Source organism: Mixophyes fleayi, chromosome 3, assembly GCF_038048845.1.
Source record: "Mixophyes fleayi isolate aMixFle1 chromosome 3, aMixFle1.hap1, whole genome shotgun sequence".
Lineage (NCBI taxonomy): Eukaryota > Metazoa > Chordata > Amphibia > Anura > Limnodynastidae > Mixophyes > Mixophyes fleayi.
In genome coordinates, this window is record NC_134404.1 from 318,774,466 (window position 1) to 318,796,784 (window position 22,319).

The window sequence follows — 22,319 nt, forward strand, 5'->3', positions numbered from 1 at the left end:
CTGTGTATTTAGCCGTGACAGATCATTCATATTGGGCGTAGAGGTTTGTGCGGATAACTGAACATTTACACCAGTTATAAAGCAAATTAGGTTGAAACGAAAAATATGTCTGCAGAGTTCAACCTTTGTTAAATGAAAACTGAGTGCCTTGGGCCTTATCTTTGTATTGCTATTGAACCACAGTGAGACAGCTGCGTTTCCAAGGTCTGACCTGGTAAGAAACACTTAATTTACCCAAGGAATTGATACAAGAAAAATCCATTAAAATTTATTGCACACTAAAAGAAACTCTAAGCTTATTAAGGAAGGTGATGCAACATTTATATACATATTTCATCTGATTTTTCTGGTTCATTCCAACTGTTTAAGACACCTGGGGTGACATTTGCTGCACCTCCCCTAGCACCCATAATACTCTCCTCCTCCACTAACATATGTAGGGCGTAGAGGTTTTAAGGCATAGCAGTTCCCTGAGGTAGGTTAGGGATAGTGTGCCCCAAGAAGGCTCTAAAAGGCCTGACTGCCTACTTGGGAAATTCTGTATTCCAGCTCCTCTGACAATTATCCCAATCTCTGTGACTGCCTCCACCAACTGGGCCTCTCAGAGGTACATGAAGTGTTCCCACCCTCCTCTCGCCTGAGTCATAACCCTTGTTATGCCTAGCACAGGTTTTGATTTGCAATCCAGGGGGATAACCATTGATTGACGCCTGGCTGTCTCTGGGATAATACATTCCTGACCCCTCAAGCTTGGGCTTCCGAATCTGCAGCCTCCTCTGCCCTTCACGTGGTGGTAGCAGCTCCTACTAACATTGTCATTATTACTGCTCGGCCTGCTCCACCAACACAGAGAGTCATATGTGCTGGTGATCATGTCATGTATACCTGTGCTATGGGTCTTAGTGCTGTATGTTGTCCTCTTTGTCTACAGCAGTCACTGTTTCTGACTGCAGCACTTGTATGGACCTGCAGATTTTTGATGTAAAGGAACCCAGCAGTTTTCAAGACGTTCTATGTTCTTTTGTTCTCTTCTCCAACTTGAGATTCTCTCCCCAAGCATGGAACCCAAGTAGGAACCATGTAAATCCTGCTTAATTCTACCACATGGGGAAGGTGGGATGGTAGAATGGAATTAGCAAGCAAGCTGTTGCAGAGTTGTGTGTTTAGTTTGATAGGTTGGTTGTCTGATAATAAATCTGTTTTTCAATTGTTGCCATCAATATAGACTGCTTTCACTTATTAGGCTTTCTCAAGTGGTAGCACTAGATACAGTTATCTCAGATATACTAATTATTTAGATAACTTCATGTTTGTGAGCCTTGCCAGTCTTACTTGTTGCTGGATTCATTTTCATTTTTGCTTGATGTCCCTATGTTGGAGGGAACACAGTTGGCCCTCTGATGATGTTGTATCAAGATTGACAGTTGGTATGGTTTTCCACCTTCCATCTGACAAGTTGCTTGGTTTGGTTTCTCTTGTTTATCATTTTGTGTTAGTCAATAAGGTAAGCAGATGCAGCCACAGTTGGTCCTTCTAGATTTTCCTTGCAGGAAAATATGAAATATGACCTATGAGCAGCGGTTTTTGCCGGAGGTTGCCCTTGGCTACAAAAGGTGTTAAAAGTCCTACACATTTTTTAAGGATAACCCAGTCTCTTGGGAGGAGGTCCTTTTTGCAGACGTTAAATAGTCCCTTTTGTTGTCAGGCCTTGGAATTATATAGCAACTGATTTTGCTTGGTTGTCCTCCTACAAATCATTATCTCCTTTTCAAAATCTTTCTAGATGGCAGACAAGTATGGCTCACAGTGCAGTTAGAGGTAAGAGGGGTGCTCCAAAGCCTCTCTGCTGATTACATTATTTGCGGTGTGACTGTGGTTGCCATGGTAGTGACATGACACAGTGGGAACAGCAGCCTGAAGAAATAAAGTAAGGAAAATGGTAATTACCTGACATCTTCTTTTAGCCTGTCAGAATGATTTATGTTAACCACATGTGCTCTGCTCCTTTTATCATTTAGTATTGTACTATTTAGAACTTCACATATGGTTTCAGGCTTGCCACGTTCACAGTGTGCACAATACTGTTGCAGAAGTTCTGTCTCATTTTCAATGGCAGGTTTTCAGAGATCTTAATCCCTAGATCGTCCTAATAGGAATGGTATACGCAGCTTTCTTATAAATCAGGTGAACAGCAGCTGATGAGCTTGGTTTACTCTTCCATTGCAACAAGGAGCAGTCATGTAAAAGTTTGGGTTGAGTGGTGGTCCATGGAGAGCTTGACATCAGTGTCTCAGTGTCTTACTTAGCCTCCTTTGTTGCAAAAGTTGAATTTCACATCACCCAGAATCGCGTGTGCCTTCACTTTTCTATTTATTCTCTTTGGGGGGCACATCTTCACTAAACATTTCTTCATAAGGCAAGTATAAAACGGTTAGAAGTAAGAAGTAGTTAGCAGAGGGTCGAGGTGATGGATTGACATTTGGATTGCCACTGCGCTTATGACAGCCATGGAATCAAATTGCACTTCTCCTTTTGAGGATGCACTTTTAAGATCCACTTGGCTTTTTTGGTGCTCTTCATGTTAGCAAGCTCTTTTCTCCAATGTGGTCCTAATTAAACGTGTGGGTCCATATTTCTGCAAAAATGGTAATCATTGTTGAGTATCTTTATATGCATTGCAGTATATGGTGTACACTGTCAAGACGGTTTTACATTACCCCTTAACAAACTTCGCATTTGATGTTCCATTCAAGGAGCACCTATCTCTTGTTGGCCTTCTTCCATCTCAATTTGAAACACACTTATTTTGCCTAGGCCTGTCCAACAAGAAAGTGACGTGTATAGCCCGCTGTCACTCATACTGAAGTATGTATCTTCTACTGTCTGTGCTCTTCTCACGCTGTCATTCATCACACTCTAGTTGTTGCATGGGAAGCAGGAAACTTGTATCACCTTTTTCTCTTTCTGCCCTCTTTCTGCAATTAATTATTACAGAGTACTGGGAAGGTGGAGTAATGATGTTTGGGACCCAGAAGTGAAAAGACAACTTAAGATGGAACCCCTTGAGATGAGGTTCTCACCTTTTCTCATGGGAAGAACTGCCCTGTCCATGCGTTATAATGCACCCCTGGCAGGGCCTGATCAACCAATAGGCTGATCAGGCTGCAGTCTGTGGCGCTGGGACCTGGGGAGGCGCAACACAGCATTTAAGATTTTATTTTTTTACTTTTTTTTCCCCCCACTATTGATTATGTGCACACAGAGGCACTCTTCTCCCTCCTCCACACTGTCGCTCCCTCCTCCCCTCTCCTCCTACCCATTCCTTCCCACTCCTCCCTTCTCCTCCCCTCTTCTCCTCCCTCCCCTCTCCTCCTGCCCCTCTCTCCGCACTGGCTGTCGGAGCTGATGTCATCATCACATCCCGACTATGTTAGTGAGGAGCTGCAGTGAAAGGAACTGACTGCCGAAGGAAGAGAAGAAGACAGGTAAGTAGATTTGTGTTTTGAAGGGGACAGAGTATGTGTGGAGAAAGGAGGACAGAGTGTGTGTGCAGGAAGTGGGGCATAGTGTGTGCAGCAAGAGGGGCAGAGTGTCAGAGTGTGTGCAGAAAGGAGGACCGTGTGTGTGCAGAAAGGAGGACAGTGTGTGTGCAGAGAGGGGAACAGAGTGTGTGCAGAGAGGGGGACAGAGTGTGTGCAGAGAGGGGGACAGAGTGTGTGCAGAAAGCGGGGCAGAGTGTGTGCAGAAAGCGGGGCAGAGTGTGTGCAGAAAGCCGGGCAGAGTGTGTGTAGAAAGGGGGACAGAGTGTGTGCAGAAATTGGGGCAGAGTGTGTGCAGAAATTGGGGCAGAGTGTGTGCAGAAAGGGGGGAGAGTGTGTGCAGAAAGTGGAGCAGAGTGTGTGCAGAAAGTGGAGCAGAGTGTGTGCAGAAAGTGGAGCAGAGTGTGTGCAGAAAGGGGGGCAAAGTGTGTGCAGAAAGGGGGGCAGAGTGTGTGCAGAAAGGGGGGCAGAGTGTGTGCAGAACGGGGGGCAGAGTGTGTGCAGAAAGGGCGGCAGAGTGTGTGCAGAAAGGGCGGCAGAGTGTGTGCAGAAAGAGGGACAGAGTGTGTGCAGAAAGAGGGGCAGAGTGTATGCAGAGAGGGGGACAGAGTGCAGAAAGGGGGACAGAGTGTATTCTGAGGGGGACAGTGTGCAGAGGAGTCATGAGTTGGCCGCCGCGATGTAATGAAATGGCTGGGGGATCAGGAGTTGGCCGCTTGTAGACGGTATGATCTCTGCATTATGTAGCGTTCATGAGGATGCCCTCTAAAGAGCCTAATCATTGAGGGTCTGTAATGTTTGCACATATTTAAAACAGGACCACTACTTTCCAGAAGACAGCTAAATGACAACAAAGCTGCAAGAACAAGCAAGAAAGAACAGCAAGTACAGGTAAGAGAATCTGTCTAAATTTGTTTGCTGGAAAATACTCCTGAATTTTTTTTACTGTCTTGGAGGTGGGGAAGGAGGGGGGGGGGGGCGTTACGGGTGTATTAGCCTAGGGCGGCTCTAATATACAGTGCAATGCATTTGCTTCACAGTCCATGGGTTTTCATGTTAACACATGCCTTACCAGATAAACTTAATAGAAAAATGAAAGTGGTAAAAAAAGATAAAAAGAGTAAAAACAAATCACATACACACAAAGAAGATTAACATACACATTTTATTATGGTTCAAAATTTACACAAACCTCCAACCAAGGGCTCATATTTCATATTGGTATTTGTGTAAATGTTATAAGTCACTGATTAAACTGTTTCATAGGCTGAATTCATTTTGTGATAGCAGCTAAGGAAACAATCATTAAAGTGCCTTTTTATCCCCATATAAGGCCCATCAATCAAGTACATATTTACTTGACTATAGTACCAAATGAAAGTGCTATCTAACAAGCAAAAAAACAAAAAAGGTTATTTCTGGCAAAACTGATGCAGCTTGTAAAAGTGTAAAATTATGGGTCCTGATTTGGTACAATTTTGGACGGAAAGGCTAAAATGTTATAAATGTTTTTCTGTAGTTGAATGTGTGCTTGAAACCAAGAAGCTACAGTTGCAGACACTAATATTTTCTTAAACCTCAGTAATATGTGCTAAATCTGTTTCCTGCTTTCCAAATACATCAATGGCATTAGCTAACTAACAAGTGGACCAAGGCAGTGGCGAAACTACCATCGGTGAGGCAGGAGCCTATCACCGTGGCCCATGTAGATAATGGGGCCCGCTGCATGGAAGATGCAGAGGGTGGGATGTCCCGGTTCCCTCCTCACCACCTCTCTGCATCGGGGCCCACAGCTCGCTAGTTCCGCCTCTGGACTATTCTTTACTGATATCTTTGACATTACTTAAATGTAGTCTTCTGATTCTCTGTTAAATGGAATTCATGGTGAACGGTCAGTATCCTGATGATGGATGAGTACTACTAGGCCTCAGCTTATACAGCTGCTTTCTGGGTTGGAATCATGCTGACTACTGGAGTAATTACATAGAAATCCACGCAGAGTCTGTAGAAGATATGAGAGTAATTCAACTACAATCTTTGGAGTGCTCTAGGAACAATGATAACCTATTATTTATCAATGATTACCTTTGCAATCTGTTTCCTCCACAGTATTCACTCTTTCTGCACCAGTAAACATTGTTATGACTATTGCACTTATCAGGTCAGTCTGTTTTTATGTATTCAAATTACAGGTACAACCCACTTCAGTGTCATCAGCATATATAGAGTATATTCTACAGCGAAACATCTAAAACAATCAGTAGTATTATGTACTAATTAAGAAATGTCCACTGTCTTAGAGCAGGAGCTTCTTCTACTACATGCTTGCTACCAAGTCAGTTCTGGGTTTATCTCTCTGGAATGAGCTGTAAAATTGTTCTCCAGGGGCAGCTCTGCAGCTTTGTCCTTGAGAGTGAACTTGGTGTACTAGAAAGCAACAGTATGTATTATACGGGAAGAGAGGATGGAAGAGAATGAGAAGCAAAGAGATGCCATAACCTTACCTTCTATTAGTGGAAGAAGCGGTACTTTAATCCAGTTGATACTGCTCTACTCGTATATAGAAGGGGGCTGGATGCATTGACTATTAACAATGTGCAGGATAGTCATGGTATCACTCTGGAGGTCTCCATGAACAACTCTTTTAGTGGACATAGGCAGCATGGTGGCTAAGTGGTTAGCACTTCTGCCTCACAGCACTGGGGTCATGAGTTCAATTCCCGACCATGGCCTTATCTGTGTGGAGTTTGTCTGTTCTCTCCGTGTTTGCATGGGTTTCCTCCGGGTACTCCGGTTTCCTCCCACATTCCAAAAACATGCCATAAAACAGAGCTGCTTGGGCACTGGCTTGTGTATGGATGTTATGTTTTGCTCTCTTTCTAATCCCCCCACTCATGAGGAAAACATGGTTGATCCCCCTGTTGATCCCAACAATTATGTGATGCCAGAAGCCACATCAAGCTGATTTTCATCGTGATGGCATTTGGGGAGAGGGAGCTCACCAATCCCCTCCCATAGAGCTAAAGAGAAGCATCCTATTTCCTGAATGGGGGGAGGGGGGATAAGAAAGCGGAGAAGTTCTGTAAAACTCGTGAACTTCCCCTCCAAGTCCACAACAATTCTTGTGTTTTAAGCTATAAAGTATTACAAAACTTATTAAGTAAATATACATATCTAACTAAATGAAACTAAATATTTGAGTATACATTAATGCAAATGTGATTTAAGGCCTGATTCATTAAGGAAAGTTAAGCAAAATATTGAGTAAGTTTACTTACTCAAGTTTCCAGGACAAAATCATGTTGCATTGCAAGGGGTGCAAATTAGTTTATTATTTTGCACATAAAGAAAATACTGGCTGCTTTTTCATGTAACACACAAATACCTGTTAGCTTATTTGTACACTGAAATTTAAAGTTGATCTAGGACATGCCCTACCCCAAATATAAATCTGCCATCACATTTTAAAATTACCTCCCCTCCAATGCAACACGGTTTTGCCTTACTTACTTTTGCTTAACTTTCCTTAATGAATCAGGCCCTTATTCATTAACAACCTTGTATTCTGCCTTGATCCTGTGTTCTGCACATAATACCAATACTGCTGTTTAGCCCGCTATGTGATAATCTCACTTCCCTATATGTTAATACAATATATGGCCGGTCCACTGGCTAAAACATGCACTTTTGCTTCTTGTGTATATTCCATTGTATCTTATAATAATGTAAGTTCTTGTGAGCACAGTCCTCACTGAATTTGTAATATCATATAATATTCCTATATGTTAACCAATGTTTATTTTTATTCCCCTACCATATATCACTGTGGAATATGTTGCTGCTTTATAAATGAAAGATTAATATTATCAATAATAATAATAATAATAATACAAATGTGCTAATGGATTTTGTTTACTGTAAGTAGGAACCCTTTTATTTCACCAGGACCCTACACATCCCTGCCAACAATCCAGATTTTCATGGGACAGTCCCAATTTTCCAAACTGGTGGGACATCTTTAACAACGAATGGAATTTGGCAGATTTGAGTTGGTTTATAGCAGACTGGAGTCATAACCTACTTTGTCCTGATTTCTGCTCAGGGCTTTTGGAAGGTATGGCTACATATTTTGAATTTAAGATTTCTATCAATTGATATTTACTGACACTTTATTAAATATGTTTTACTGGTTACAGTAGTCCTGAGTATTTTTTTTTTTTTCATAGGCTTTTTTTAAACCACAGCCCTTTTGATTTTGTTCGAAACGAGCTGGTCAGTAACATCACAGAATCAATGAGATTCTGCACTTTCTTTATCACCTTATCACTCTTTCATTAGATGAAGACAGATTTAAGATTTACATACACATTGTCACTACACATAGCAATATCTTAGCTTCAAATAAGAGCTCCAAAAAAACTCTCTTATTTATTAAAAATATAAATTGCAAATTGTTGTAATTAACTTCTCTTCTGCTTTCTGGTACAAAATAAGCACATATTAAAGTTGTTTGTGATCTGGAGACTTAAGCCAGCATTCATCAAATGGATTTGAAGAGACAGTAGTCTGAGCTCACATATCCCATGTCCTTTCCTTTTCAGTGCAGGAATTTGTTAGGCAGCCAGGACTATTGTTTTTTTTGTTCTTTGTTGCAACAATGTTGCAGCTCTTTGCAAAACAGTTAACCTTAGTTCTGCAGAGAACAAGTGTAAATTACAGTTTTTCTACTATATAATATAATAAATATATATATTATAATAAATATAATACAACATATATAATGTAAATTATTATTTTTATACTATAAGGGAGATATTTTTATCAACATATATCATCTTTATATCAGGAAACAAAAGGGAGGCATCTTTTTTAATTGTTATTCCAGACAATCATATTTTCAGACATCTTACATGACATAGCAACACGTGACTTGACACCATGTTAACTCGATATCTGATCTGATTGCTAAACAACCAGCTCTGTGGCAGCATATTTTGGAGGAGAAATTGGACAGTTCCAGTCACTTGGTGGGTAAGCAGAAGAAAGTATCCATGTAACCTTGTGGTGGGCAATAACTGTACACACACAAGCCCGTGCAATGGTTTGCTGCTTTAATTTTCTGGGTTTTTTTTGATGGTTCATTGTTTTGTGGTTGCACATGGGCCAATTCCAGGCCAATCTCATAAAAAATGATAAAACTGGCCAACAAAACAAATTTCTCAAAGAATAAAAAACTAAATTTTACATTATTATACAATATACACTATATTACATTATTCTTTGATTCCTAGTGTGAAGCCCTAGGTATTGTTCTGCATCCAGTGGTCATAAGCCATTTTATATTGTTTTTAATTAATCAAAAATACTTTGAGATCTAAAAATGAGTATTATTCATACTTGCCAACTTGCTGAATTTTTCTTCCGGGAGCCTGTCGGGGGAGGTGGGCGTGATGGGGACGGGGCTCCAAAATTCGCGTCATTTTGGACTCGCCCCCGTGACTTAATGATGCAAACGCGGCAATTCTCAGCAGGGGGCGGGGCCAATTGCCGCGATTCCCGGTGAATCGCGGTGTTTTGGACCTAATTCTGCCCACTTCACTAGGAAGTGGGCAGAATTCTGCCAGATGTGGGAGATTGCCACACTCTCCCGGGAGTCCGTGAGACTCTCGCAAAATGCGGGAGTCTCCCGGACATTCCGGGAGAGTTGGCAAGTATGGTCTTATTCAGCACTAGTAAATCTCTAGATTACTGAAACCTTTTTTTTAAAATAACTTTATTTATAGTTGTTGGTATGCAATACACAAATATTCCGCACAAACACAGAATAAAACATTTTTTTAATAGTCACTGCTATGGTTTTTAAAGACCAAATTTAGTTTTTTCAGACTATGCAGCTTTCTCGTTGCCCATTTATGTGCTCTACTCTTCACGCTTCTCTGCACGCACGTATTGTGTAATTCCCTTCTGTACTTGATATAAAATGTTAAAAAAACATATATAAAACCAATGTTACCTAATTTGGACTTTATTTACCAGTTTATATTAGAAAATGTACTCACTATTACACTCTAACGATTTCAGAAGGTGGTTATATTTAAGTAAATTACAGGTTTTTGTTCTTTATAAGAATTAAACATTGCATATATTATTTATTTATGCATATTAACATTTCAGTAATTGGATTAGCTATGATCAAAGTGAAGTATGATTTTGCAGTAAATTACATTCTAATAAATCCTTGGCTGGTAAAACATTTAACACTATCTCTGCTGGAGAGATATGAAATCCGCTTTGGTAGTTTTATTGCAAAGCATAGTTTCAGGATGGTCTACAGTTATTCAATACATAGCTGTAGATACGTGCTGCAGGTAGCTTTGTGTATAATGTCTGACAGTTTGCTAAGCATTGTGTATGCAGGCACTTTGTAGACTAAAAAAACAATATTCATGAGAATGCAGATTTTGAATACACGAGAAATGAATAATATCACTTTGTGCCTCATTGCTCAGTAATGGCAGTGATTCCCTGGCAAATTGTACAGGCCTCATGTTTAATTCATACATTATATTATATATTATATTATATAGCAATATTGTTTGCTATATAAACATTTATTATTGTGATTAGTGTATTTTAGTGCTTAAAGTGTGTTAATGCATTTTTGTTCTGTGATCTATGAGGTTAGTCACAGCAGTAATGCACCTTTGTGTTTTAGGATTTAGTTACCCATATTGTCATTGTAACTAGAGATGCACCCCGTGTTTTGGTTTTGGTTTTGGATCTGGATTACCTTCGGGTTTTGGTTTTGGTTTTGGTTTTGCCAAAACCGCCCTTGCGTGTTTTGGTTTTGATTTTGTTTAGCCATTTTTTTAAAAAATTCCAGTTTTTGGGCTAAAATCACATCATTTAGGTATTATTTTGTACCTATATTATTATTACCCTCACTAACACTAATTTCCAGCCATTTCCATTCAATTTTGACCATCTCACTGGTCACAATATGCTTTTCATATACTTTCAGCCAAATACTGCAGCAATCTGGCTGGATGGTAAATGACAGAGCAATGACTCAAACACATGGCAGTTCCTAGCACATCTAGGACACATTGGCACACAGTAGTGGCAGAAAAGAAATGTGGGGCAAAATGGAATTGTCCTTGGATCATGAAACCCGTTATGGTTCATTTGAACGTTCCACCTGTTTCTTGGATAAGTGAGCTAATTCTACAGCTAATATAAGGTAACGATCGCTCCACCTGATTCTTGGATAAGTGAGGTAATTCTACAGCTAATATATGGCAACGAGCGCTGACCCCCCCCCCGGGATGCGTGCTTTTATCAGACACATACCAATCCAGGGTGCCAGACAATGCACTAAAAAGAGCCATTGAAATTCCCAGCAAAAAGCCAGTTCATCAGTGAGCTCGAATCAGCCCCAATTCCCACAAAATTATAATCTATTTAGGTACCTTTCAGGTAAAGTGCTGATAGCAAACACAACAAAACACGTGTGGGAGAATGTGGCCCCTAAGAGGCTGACTAATAGACACAAAGACATTGCATGGATGGCTATCCAGGGATGTCTGCCTCTCAGGACATTTATGCACTCCCGAAACCTGTGCCGATATGTTCACTGCCCCTTTTACATCACCAAAAGTGAAATAGCACAGCGTATGTTTTGGGACTGCCCCACTGCACAGACACTGTTGGATGCCTTGGAACATGAACATAAGGACAGTGTGCCCAGAACTTGCCTTTCATACCATTCGGTATTTTATAGATTATTTCCTGGGACCCACATCATTGGGACAATCCAAGAGGCCTGGAGCCTAATGAACTGCTTTAAGGATGCTATTTGGCTTGCCAGGAATGGCCTCATCTTGGAAAGGGAGAAGATGATCATCCAGGACTGTCGCAGGCTGATCCACAGCCTACTAAGAGACTATAACACCATTGACAGTCCTGGAGTAAGAGGACGATGACTAATTTTCTATCTCCCTCTTCTCCTTCTCCCCCTACATGTTTATTCAATGTAACACTGTTGAATTTGCCTGCAAATTCTACAGTCAAACCTGCTTGTTTTCCTCTTCATCATGTTGCAATGGAGCACTCATCTTTGGGTGTATATTAGACCCTACACTTATTAGTGCAAATTAAGAAAAAAAGCCTGCAAAGACTTGTAGATTAATGAAAATGATCAAAGCAGCTCTTCTATGAGGGTGTATAATATTAAACCCGACACTTATTAGTACAAATTCAGAAAAATAGTTTAATCACTGCTAGGCCCTCCCTAAACAAGCTAACAATGGGCTTGTTAGAGTAATGGCAGAAGCACACATCAGTGCCAGGATAGATTAATGGTGCAAGATGGAACCCACCCACCCACCGATATGTTGGATCTTACACACTTTAACAAACCAAGCACTTCAGCAACAAGGGCTGCCACTTTTGTGGCTGAAGGGCTTGATTTCTTTGGGCCCCCACTAAACCAGCTCTCCAGGCCCTAAAGGCATGTTAGACCAAGGGCTAGATTTACTAAGCTGCGGGTTTGAAAAAGTGGGGATGTTGCCCATAGCAACCAATCAGATTCTAGCTGTCATTTTATAGAAGGTACTAAATAAATGAAAGGTAGAATCTGATTGGTTGCTATAGGCAACATCCCCACTTTTTCAAACCCGCAGCTTAGTAAATCTAGCCCCAAGAGTGCTGTGAAATGAATTCTACACTGTCAAGATGTTGTCGTCATCATCTTCAGCATCATCCTCACCCTCATCAGTGTGTACATCATCATCACAGACTATTAATTCATCTCTGCTGGAATCCACCATTAGAGAAGCGTCAGTACTTGGATGTATTTGCCGGTAAAGGCCTTCCTCGTGGAAGATGTAGTTCATTTTGATGAACTTCATCTTTTCCACATTCCTACGTCGATCACTGACAAGGTTCCCGGCTGTGCTGAAAACTCTTTGTGAGTGCACCATGGAGGGTGGGCAGCTTAGGTATTGCAAAGCAAGTTTGTACATGGGTTTCCAAATACAGTGCTATATTAGGATTTCAGCACTCAGAGAAATCAGCTCTTTTATAAGGGTGTATATGAGACCCCAAACACTTTGTAGTGCAAATTCAGAAAAATACCCACCCTCCTATTTCTACTCTATCACTTTAGTGATCACTATCACTTGATTCCAAAACTCGCAAGATCCGAGATCCGACGATGTCACAATGACGTTTTGCCTCGTTTTGGAATCCGAATAGGTGCGGAGTACCGAGCCGAGTCGGCTCAGTACTCGGATCCCCGAACTTCGGGTGGGTTCGGTTTCAAGGAAACCAAGCCCAGGAAACCGAACCAAGTGGTTTCCTCCAGTGCCCACTGAGCTCACTCTGAACTAGGAGCGTCCCACTGGTCACAGAGACACTTAAGTATTGTGTTAGATACATTCATATCATCTATATTTGGATAGGGCATGTCCTAGATCGATTTTAAATTTCAGTCTAAAAATAAAGCTATCAAGTATTTTTGAGCTTGATGAAAAAACTGGAAGTATTTAACTAATATGCAAAATAATAAACTAATTTGCACCCCTTGCATTGTAACATGGTTTGTCCCAAAGAACATTTACTCCTTTATTTGCCTTACTTTCTTTAATAATTCAGACCCATAGAATTTATGGAGAACACTGGAACGCTTGTGAGAATTAAGGTAAGAGCTATGGGCATATCAGTGTGATGTGAGAGACCAGAGATGCTGTCACCTCCCCTTTTATCAAGTTTGTAAATGACGTCAGCATGAGATAGGCTGCATTCTAATGATTTTTAATTCATCCCTGGGTCAATTTAAGACATTAAACGGTACATGAACAAAGATTGCCATATTTGGTCCCCATTCATATCTGCAAAATGCAAAAGGTAAATTGTAACTATATCTCTAATCATTTTTCTATTTGAAATACAATCATGTGCCAAAACAAGTATATGTATTTGGCCTCATAAAAGTAATTGCTGGGAACACAAGTTTGTATAACCCACTAACTAAACAACAAAACAAGTTGAATGTGTGAACTTTGTTTCATATGGCAGTGCATTTGACACCACAATCTTCCTGCATCAAGACGCTGCTCTTTCCACTGTTTAACTTTCAGTCTGTGGCCTCCTGCTTCCCTCCATTCCCCTCTTTATATCATGACTGCCAATGTCACGTGCAGCTATGTCATTACCAACATAATCTCACGGATGAACACTGCCTCCTACAAGATCAGCACACTCATCCTGAAGTAGCCTGGGCTGCTGTGAACATTTCAAATATCAGATTGGCCAGAGATTCTTTAAAACATCACAAACATCTCGGACTTGCGAGGGAAAGTCTGAATGCAATAAGGTACTCAGATCTTTGAGAAACATACTTTAAAAAATATTAGTAACTATTAAAATGTATTAAAAATCAGACAGGTAATTTCCCTATCAGATATTTGTTAAAGCAAATATTAAACTTGTGTATTTCAATTGCAGAAGCGAAAAATTACAGTCTCTACAATAAGTAAAATAAAAATGACACTGTACCTTTAAGTACAAAGTTGAGTGTGGAATACAGACTATAGACTTTCCATTTGATAAGGTATTGAAGCTGGTCTTTGACATTGTGGGAGTCTAAGATATCCTCCACCATGTATTCTAGATGCCCTTGAACTTGAACATCTGATGGAGATTTTTGAAGGTTTTAATAAAGATGCCTAAAATACTATTGCATTATTCAATAACTGGAGTTCAAAATTTACTTTGGAGAGTACCTTTATAATTTGAAAAGGCCAACATATTGTTTTGCTAATTTTGGTTGTCCGAGGTGAAGATTTTAAGTAGATAACCATACATGTTAGCACACATGATATGGTTATGGAGGAGACCTACTCTTGACCGCTTGAAAGTAGAAAGAACGTTGAGTCTTTTGAAAAGCCTTAAGTAAAGATTTATGTCTCATACATGGTTTGATGTATCTCAGAAATAGCTGGTAAAGCACATCCAGTCCAAGAAGGAGGGTAAGCTTCTAGGTGAAAAGCACAATTGCCAAAAAAAGTTGTTTGGCTAGTGGACTAATTGAGAGCACTGCTGTACACAAACTCAGCTGTTGGTAGTAACTTAGACCAGTTATATAGTTGAAAATTAATATATGTTCTTAGATGCTAATCCAAGCTTTTTCCTCGCTTCTTCCTTCTTCCTTGCTTGTCCCTGTCATCTCTTATACTGAACTGTTTTTGTATGTCATACAATTTGTTCTGTTAATTGCATCCATGCATTTATTCTTCTCTGTACCCATGTACCTGTCATTGTCCGTGTCATGTCTTATGCAGAATTGTGTTTGTATGCCATGCAATTTGTTTTGTTAATTGCATTCATGGATGTGTGTATTATTTGTATGATTGTGTTCGGCTACGGAATCCGTAGTGCCATATAAATAAACGGCAATGATGGACTTGCCGTAGATAGGGTGGCTGTAGTACAGCAGTGAGGATTGTCATTACACCACTTCATCCATTTCCAGCCCCCCCCCCCCACTCAGGTCCCAGTGCCCCAGACCCCTACCCTCCCTTGTTCCGCCCTACAACTCATAGGTAATCGTAAGTGTTATTGGCGTTCAGTCATGAATTTCATCCAAGTGCGTTCAAAAGGTCCATTTCTGACCTTGCGAAGAGCTAATTCACGCAAGATACAGCAGAAAGGAACTTATGTCTGAACATTAAGCAGGCCTTGCATGTTCCATTTATTTACTTTCACTGTGGTTTTGCAGGGAACTCCACTCCCCAGGTAAGAAGAACTCTGTATTTTATTATGACTTAGTGAACCAAACAATACATTTTAAGTTTTTGGTACAGCTATTTTTCATTTTGTTGACCAAAATGATCTGTAATACACAATCTTCACAGGAGTTTCCTAGTTGTCACTTGAAGTTATTCTTCGGATTGTTACAGCTAGGCCTGCTAGGCACAAGTTAGATGAAGTAAACTTATGGATGACAAGAAGGTTACCTGGACAATGCCAGTGTTTTACTTTGTTCCAATGCTCAGTTCTGCCAGAGTATTACTAAATAACTGCTTCTAAAAAATAGCTAAATATCTATGTTCTGCAAATGTCAACTTACTATTACATCTCAATGCTGGCATCTAGGATGCATCTTCAAGCTCACACAGCAATATCTGGAATCTAAAAAGTAAAAGAGATGTCTATTTGTATTTGTGATGCTGATTTCTACTACCATGCAATGCTTGTTTAATGCTGTCAGCGGCTACAGAAAGGCAGCAGCAACATTACTAATGCAAAAACTTGAAAAAACAGAACTGTCAACTTTACATAATATTATCAAAGGCCTAAATGTTTGCAGGCTCGGCTGCTCATGCTTGTTAATGACTCTCATCATTGATTCATATTGAATTCCCATGTTAAAAATACATTCAAGGGTATTTGCCTTGTTTAAAGATCTCATATCAATGGTGAGTCCGACAGAAGTGGAATATGTACAAAAAGCTTTATGGTGAACAGTATTGGGCCGAATATATATATGTCACTCAGTGGACAGCATTCAATAGAGACCAATATTATCCTAGACTACTGGAGTTTTCTTTCACCAGGCAACATACAGTAGGATATTAATTCAATAGACATAACAAAATCTTATTTAAACACTCACACAATGCTTCTTAAGTGTATCTCTTATGCAGTTTTAAAAAATCGAACTCCAAGGGGTATATTTATCAAGCTGCAATTCCGAAAAAACGCAGATTCTCGATCTGCCATCGTTTATTAAAAACTGCAATTTTATTAAACCCCAGTGGGTTTGTCTATAACCATTTGTTATATTAGATTTATTTTACATATCAATTAGTTCACCACTGGTGGACACGATTTTATACCATTTTGCTGTGAACGGATGGTTATTCTATATCTTCAAAACAGTTTTAGGGGGTGTTCATTACAAGTTTATTTAATAACAGTTATTTATATAGATCTTGTCACAGAGAATGTTTAATCATTTTCATCAGTCCCTGCCCCTAGTGGCGTTTACAATCTATGTTCCCTACCACACACACACTGGGGTGTTAATTCCATCAGAAGCCAATCAAGCTACCAGCAAACAATGAAAACCCATTCAAACTTCACACTGATAGGACCATGGTTGGAACTGAACCCATGACCCCCAGCGCAGTAAATGCTAACCACTGTGCCACCGTGCTGCCAGTTGCTCATGTAATATAATGAATAAGGAAGCCTATAAAGATTTATAGTTGAGGTTGTCTGGCAGAGGTGTCATTGTATGAAAAAATTAAAAACCAGTGCCAGGACTATAAAAGTCACAGAATGACAACGTTGTGAGACACAAGGTACGTTTCGGGAAAGTAGTAAGATCAGTCATGTAAAGTAATGGCTGCGGTTATGAACTTATAGAAAATATTTAATGTCATTAACTAAATTGCCTCACTTATCAAGAGGAATTCCGAATCCATTAATGTCACATGTTCCATTGTACAGAAGAAGAAAAGTGACACTTCTCAGGGTTTAATCATACTTGCCAACTCTCCCGGAATGTCCGGGAGACTCCCGCATTTTGTGAGAGTCTCCCGGACTCCCGGGCGAGTGTGGCAATCTCCCGAATTCTGCCCACTTCACTAGGAAGTGCCCCACTTCCTAGTGAAGTGGGCAGAATTAGATCCCAAACGCCGCGATTCCCGGTGAATCGCGGCGTTTGGCCCCGCCCCCGCTGTCAAATGACGCATTTTGCGTCATGACGTCACAGGGGGCGGGGCCGAAATGACGCGATTTCGGCCACCCCGCCCCTTCACGCCCCCCTCCACTGGCTGGCTCCCGGAAGGGAGCTGAAGAAAGTAGGTAAGTATGGGTTTAATAGGAAACAATAAGCAGGGTTCACACAACAAAATGTGGGCTCCTCTACGTCTTACTTTAGTGATTTCCCCTGGCTTCATCCTGCCTCCAGTTATAACACTAGAATCTGCCATTTTTCCTTACAGTATATTGTGAGTGGAATGAAGCAAGATGGAAGTGTGCTACTCTGTAAATAGACAAAATATTCTTCTTCAACTGACAGTGAAGAGTATGCATGTATTTGCTGAATGTTACCATTCTGATGCAACGATCCTTAATAATCCATAAATACTTTATTACGTGTCATGTGAATATTCTGAATGCAGCTGCCTGTGCTCACAGCAGGTAAATAGAATAATTGCTTGGACATATCATTGACATGTGTTAAGTTATAGCTCAGCAGCGACTGACATCTGATGGATTTATACCCTCTTAGTTTTCTTTTTGTGTTTTGTCTCCTTTCCCCTGCACAGAATTCACGCTGATCACTTCCTCTTTGTATAAAGCTTAAACTGATTAAACAAGCTATTATCTCAATAGTGTCTATCGGATAAGTTTTACTGTAGGTGCATGAATTTATTTAATCTTAAAAGTTATGATTTGCTGTTTTAGTTTTATCGGTCTGAAAATATATTATATGAAATCATACACATGATTTTGTGCATCAAAACCAATTTATTTAAAATCTTTTAAAAGAAAAAAACTTGAATTGTATCTTTTTCTTTACTGAGTTGCTACAGATGTGATGTATTTATTGTTGTAGCATTTAACCTCTTAGCATAATTTAGACTGTTGTTATACTTTTATCCATTAACGATAATGGAAATTATCTGTGACATACTGTAAGATGTACACCATGGTTTACCAACCTATTTTATTTAAAGTGTTAGAAGACCCTCCAATGTGACTCATTTTACCCACAATGCTCTGCTGTAAATCTCACCATCTATTTTTTATTGAAGTTACCTGGGCTGAAATAATAAATGAGAAACATGTTTATATCAATGAATTGAACTCATATGAGATATTAAGGGGCAGTGGCTATAAAAATATTCACTCTTTGACATTTTATTTTTTTCATTACTTGGAGTAAATTTTCTCCTGGACAAACCATATTACAGGGCCTGATTCATTAAGGAAAGTTAAGCAAGAAATTGAATAAGTGTTCTTACTTAAGTTTTCTGGTCAAAACCATTGTGCTATGCAAGGGGTGCAAATTAGTTTATTATTTTACACATAAGGAAAATACTGGCTGTTTTTTCATGTAGAACACAAATACTTGCTAGCTTTATTTTTACAGTAAAATTTGTATATTGAAATTTAAAGTTGATCTACGAAAAAAAGCCAGTATTTTTCTTATGTGCAAAATAATAAACTCATTTGCACCCCTTGCATTGTAACATGTTTTTGTCCAGGAGAAAACTTAAGTAAAAAAAATGAGTACTTTCCTCAATAAATCAATACTGGCTGTTTTTTCATGTAGCACACAAATACTTGATAGGCTTATTTTTACACTAAAATTTAAAGTCGATCTAGGACATGACCTACCCCAAGTAAAAATCTGTTCCCACATTTTAAATTGACCTCTACAATAAAACATGGTTTTGCCAAGGTGCAAAGTTACTCCTTTTTTTTTGCCCAAAATGTACTTATTCAGAAGTCACTGCCACTGAACAACATAAAATATTATATGATGTCAAATGACAGAAACAGGAATGCTAAAGCTTTTTTTAATGAATTAAAAAAAGACAAGAATTGATTACATAAGTAATCACTGTCTTGCTTTAATACTTGCGAGAAGCATCTGTAGGTGTAATCACAACGGTGATCTATTTGCCTAAGCCTCTTACCTATCTGGTCACTGCAATTTTGACCACTCTTCTTTGGAGTATTGCTCAAGTTCCTCCACTTTTGAAAGGGACCATTGATAAAGAGTTTTTATTTAAATCATTTCCTTGAATACAACAAGAGTTACAATTTGCATGTACACAACAGATCTGTTGACATAACTGAGGACAACTAAAATAAGCAACTATGACTGGAATTGCCATGTCGGCTTAGTGGTTAGCACTTCTGCCTCACAACACTGGGACATGAGTTTGATTCCCAACCATGGCCTTATCTGTGTGGCGTTTGTATTTTTTCCCCGTGTTTGCGTAGGTTTCCCCCGGGTGCTCGAGTTTCCTCCCACACTCCAAAAACATACTGGTAGGTTAATTGACTGCTATCAAATTGACCCTAGTCTCTCCCTCTGTCTGTGTGTGTATGTTAGGGAATTTAGACTGTAAGCTCCAATGGGGCAGGGACTGATGTGAATGAGTTCTCTGTACAGCGCTGCGGAATTAGTGGCGCTATATAAATAGCTGCTGCTGCTGATGATGATGGAAGACAATTTTGAATGAAGGTAATACTTGATTTAATTCCCAGAACGCAGTGAACCCTGTAATATGGAGGTAGAGGAATGTCACGTTGATGATATAACTCCTAAGAGGACACAGAAATACATGGAGGAAAAGAATAGTAATATAATTGATTAATGATGTATATAACTTGTGATGTCTACCTAACATGTGATTAATGTGTACTGTGTGGGACATGACTTATATATAAACAACATTTTGGGGTGTATAACAAGGATATTGTCAATGGAATGGGACAGATGCTTTTAATTTATATTTGATTGACATTTTTAAATAATCAAAGTACGACAGTAGAATCCGAACACAATCCAATATCCATGCACTATACGAGAATTACTGTGAACCAGGTGAATGTTTCAGCTCACACTCCAAGTGACGCAACACAAAATATACTGTCCCCACAAACATGCTATCCGTCTTCTTTTCATGTATTTACTTTATTATAATCACATCACATAAATGTTTTGGTTTCAACTTCATCAGGAGCCTCACATTCCGGTTGATGTTATTATTGTGTTTAAATGCAATTTTTTCTCTAAACTACAGCAGCAAATAAGACATTTGCTTTCTTGGTCAAACTTGCACTAGAATAAAAAAACCGCTTATAACTTATTGGTTACTTTGGTCCAGTACACATTGTCCCGAGTATTGGAAAATAAGCAATTATAATTACAAGCATTTTTCTCCTTAGAATATCTCTAAACATTTTTTGTATCCAGGTACGATGTATTACATTAACCCGATTACGGTAGTTCTCTTATTAGTAGCCTCTATGGCAATATAAAGGATAATATACATATTAGAGTTTACTAATAATGATTATAACTTCTGAATCACAGGTCTATAATTTCCCCTGATTATAAGTACAAAGAACACGTAGACTGTACTGAGAAAGTGGAAGACAAATGTGGGTGCATTGTTAGCACTGCTATCATACTGCCATAAACAACAGTGACAGGTACAAAAATGATATCATTCTTCTCTGAGATACTCTAGAAAACCTGTCAGCTGTCTCCTTGCAAAATAACTGGTGCTACCTCCTGGAATATCATGAGATTGCATACTAAGGCACTAGACCAGTGTCCCAAACAGAACTCTAATTAAGGAGCATAGTTACCTTATCTAAACTTTATAACGGGTAGAGTTTATACAGCCCATATACACTGGTTAGCAGTGGCATAACTACCGCTGGAGTAGCCTCTGCCGCCGCTATGGGGATTTTACTGTGTATATCTGTTTTTTCTCCCTCAAAATTTGGTACAGGGTAATTGTGTGTTATGATATGGCTGCGTAGAATCTCCTACAGCTGTCGAATTAGTTTAGAAAGCGTAAGTTCACCTTTCTGGACTTGTTTTGATCCTGTAATTAATTTAATTGTATTTGCGAACCAAAAATTCTAGCTGACTTTATTATCTTTCAGCCTTTTGTAGTTTGCTTGAGAGAGTATCTAAAGATAAAATATAAGATAAGATTCATATTTGCAATAAATACTGTTTGGGTCCTTTATATCCATTTTAGAGAAAAAAAAAGTCCTTAAAGACGCATTTAGCTTTTAATCTCCCTACTATTTTTGGAAGAATGAATATGGCATGTAAGCTCGAATGCAGAACTGATAATAGTTAATTGTTAATTTGCAGTTTAAGTTTCTTTGTAGTATACAAATGTAAAATAATTGATCTGTATACTTCTATCATCCACACAGTTTTTCTGCATTTTTAAAACCAATTCAGTCAGATATGTTTTGCAATGTATTAATATTTCCTTTTTGTAATTTACAGAGTAAACTGTATGTGGGATGCTTGAACTATAATCCCCTTAGATTGCCCACTAGTAATCAATAGCTTCATTTGCATTGGAACGTGTTTGATTATCTGTACTTTACAAGTTAAATGACTACACAGCTGTATAGCTCTCCTGGTACATTTTACTAATGATGGACATGATGTCACTATATAGTTTAGAATTACAATATATGTTTTTAAACTCTGTTTTTCTTCACATATAAGGCAATTTATCTTATATGTCCCTGCAATAATGGCAGTCTGGAATCAACAGGACGGAGACACAGAGACTGTTTCATTAAGGAAAGGAAAGTAAAAAAAAAGAGTAACTTTGTACCTGGGCAAAATCATGTTGCATTGGAGGGGATGTAAATTTAAAATGTTGGAACAGGTTTATAGTTAGGGTACGCATGTCCTAGATCAACTTTAAATTTTAGTGTAAACATAAAGCTATCAAGTGTTTGTGTGCTACATGAAATAACAGCCAGTAATTTACTTATGTGCAAAATAATAAACCAATATGCACCCCTTGCATTGGTTTTGTCCAGGAGAAAACATACTTATTTTTTTACATACTTTCCTTAATGAATCAGGCCCACGTTGTTGAAACATCTCATAATAGAGATGGAGTTGATTTCTTAGCAGTGGACGTCAGTGTGTTAAAGGAAGGCCAGCGCCTTTGTATTTATGCAGTGGCACAAGTCCCACTTGCA

The 22,319-nt window shown here is 39.1% G+C and overlaps 1 long non-coding RNA gene across 1 annotated transcript in view; it reads left to right on the forward strand.

The window, feature by feature from the left end:
- The first annotated feature begins 7,426 nt into the window (after window positions 1-7,426).
- LOC142143026 (uncharacterized) overlaps window positions 7,427-22,319 on the forward strand; it is a 101,100-nt gene continuing 86,207 nt past the window's right edge. Inside the window, exon 1 of the long non-coding RNA XR_012689470.1 lies at window positions 7,427-7,653. This is a non-coding gene — a long non-coding RNA (uncharacterized LOC142143026). The remainder of the gene's footprint in view (window positions 7,654-22,319) is intronic.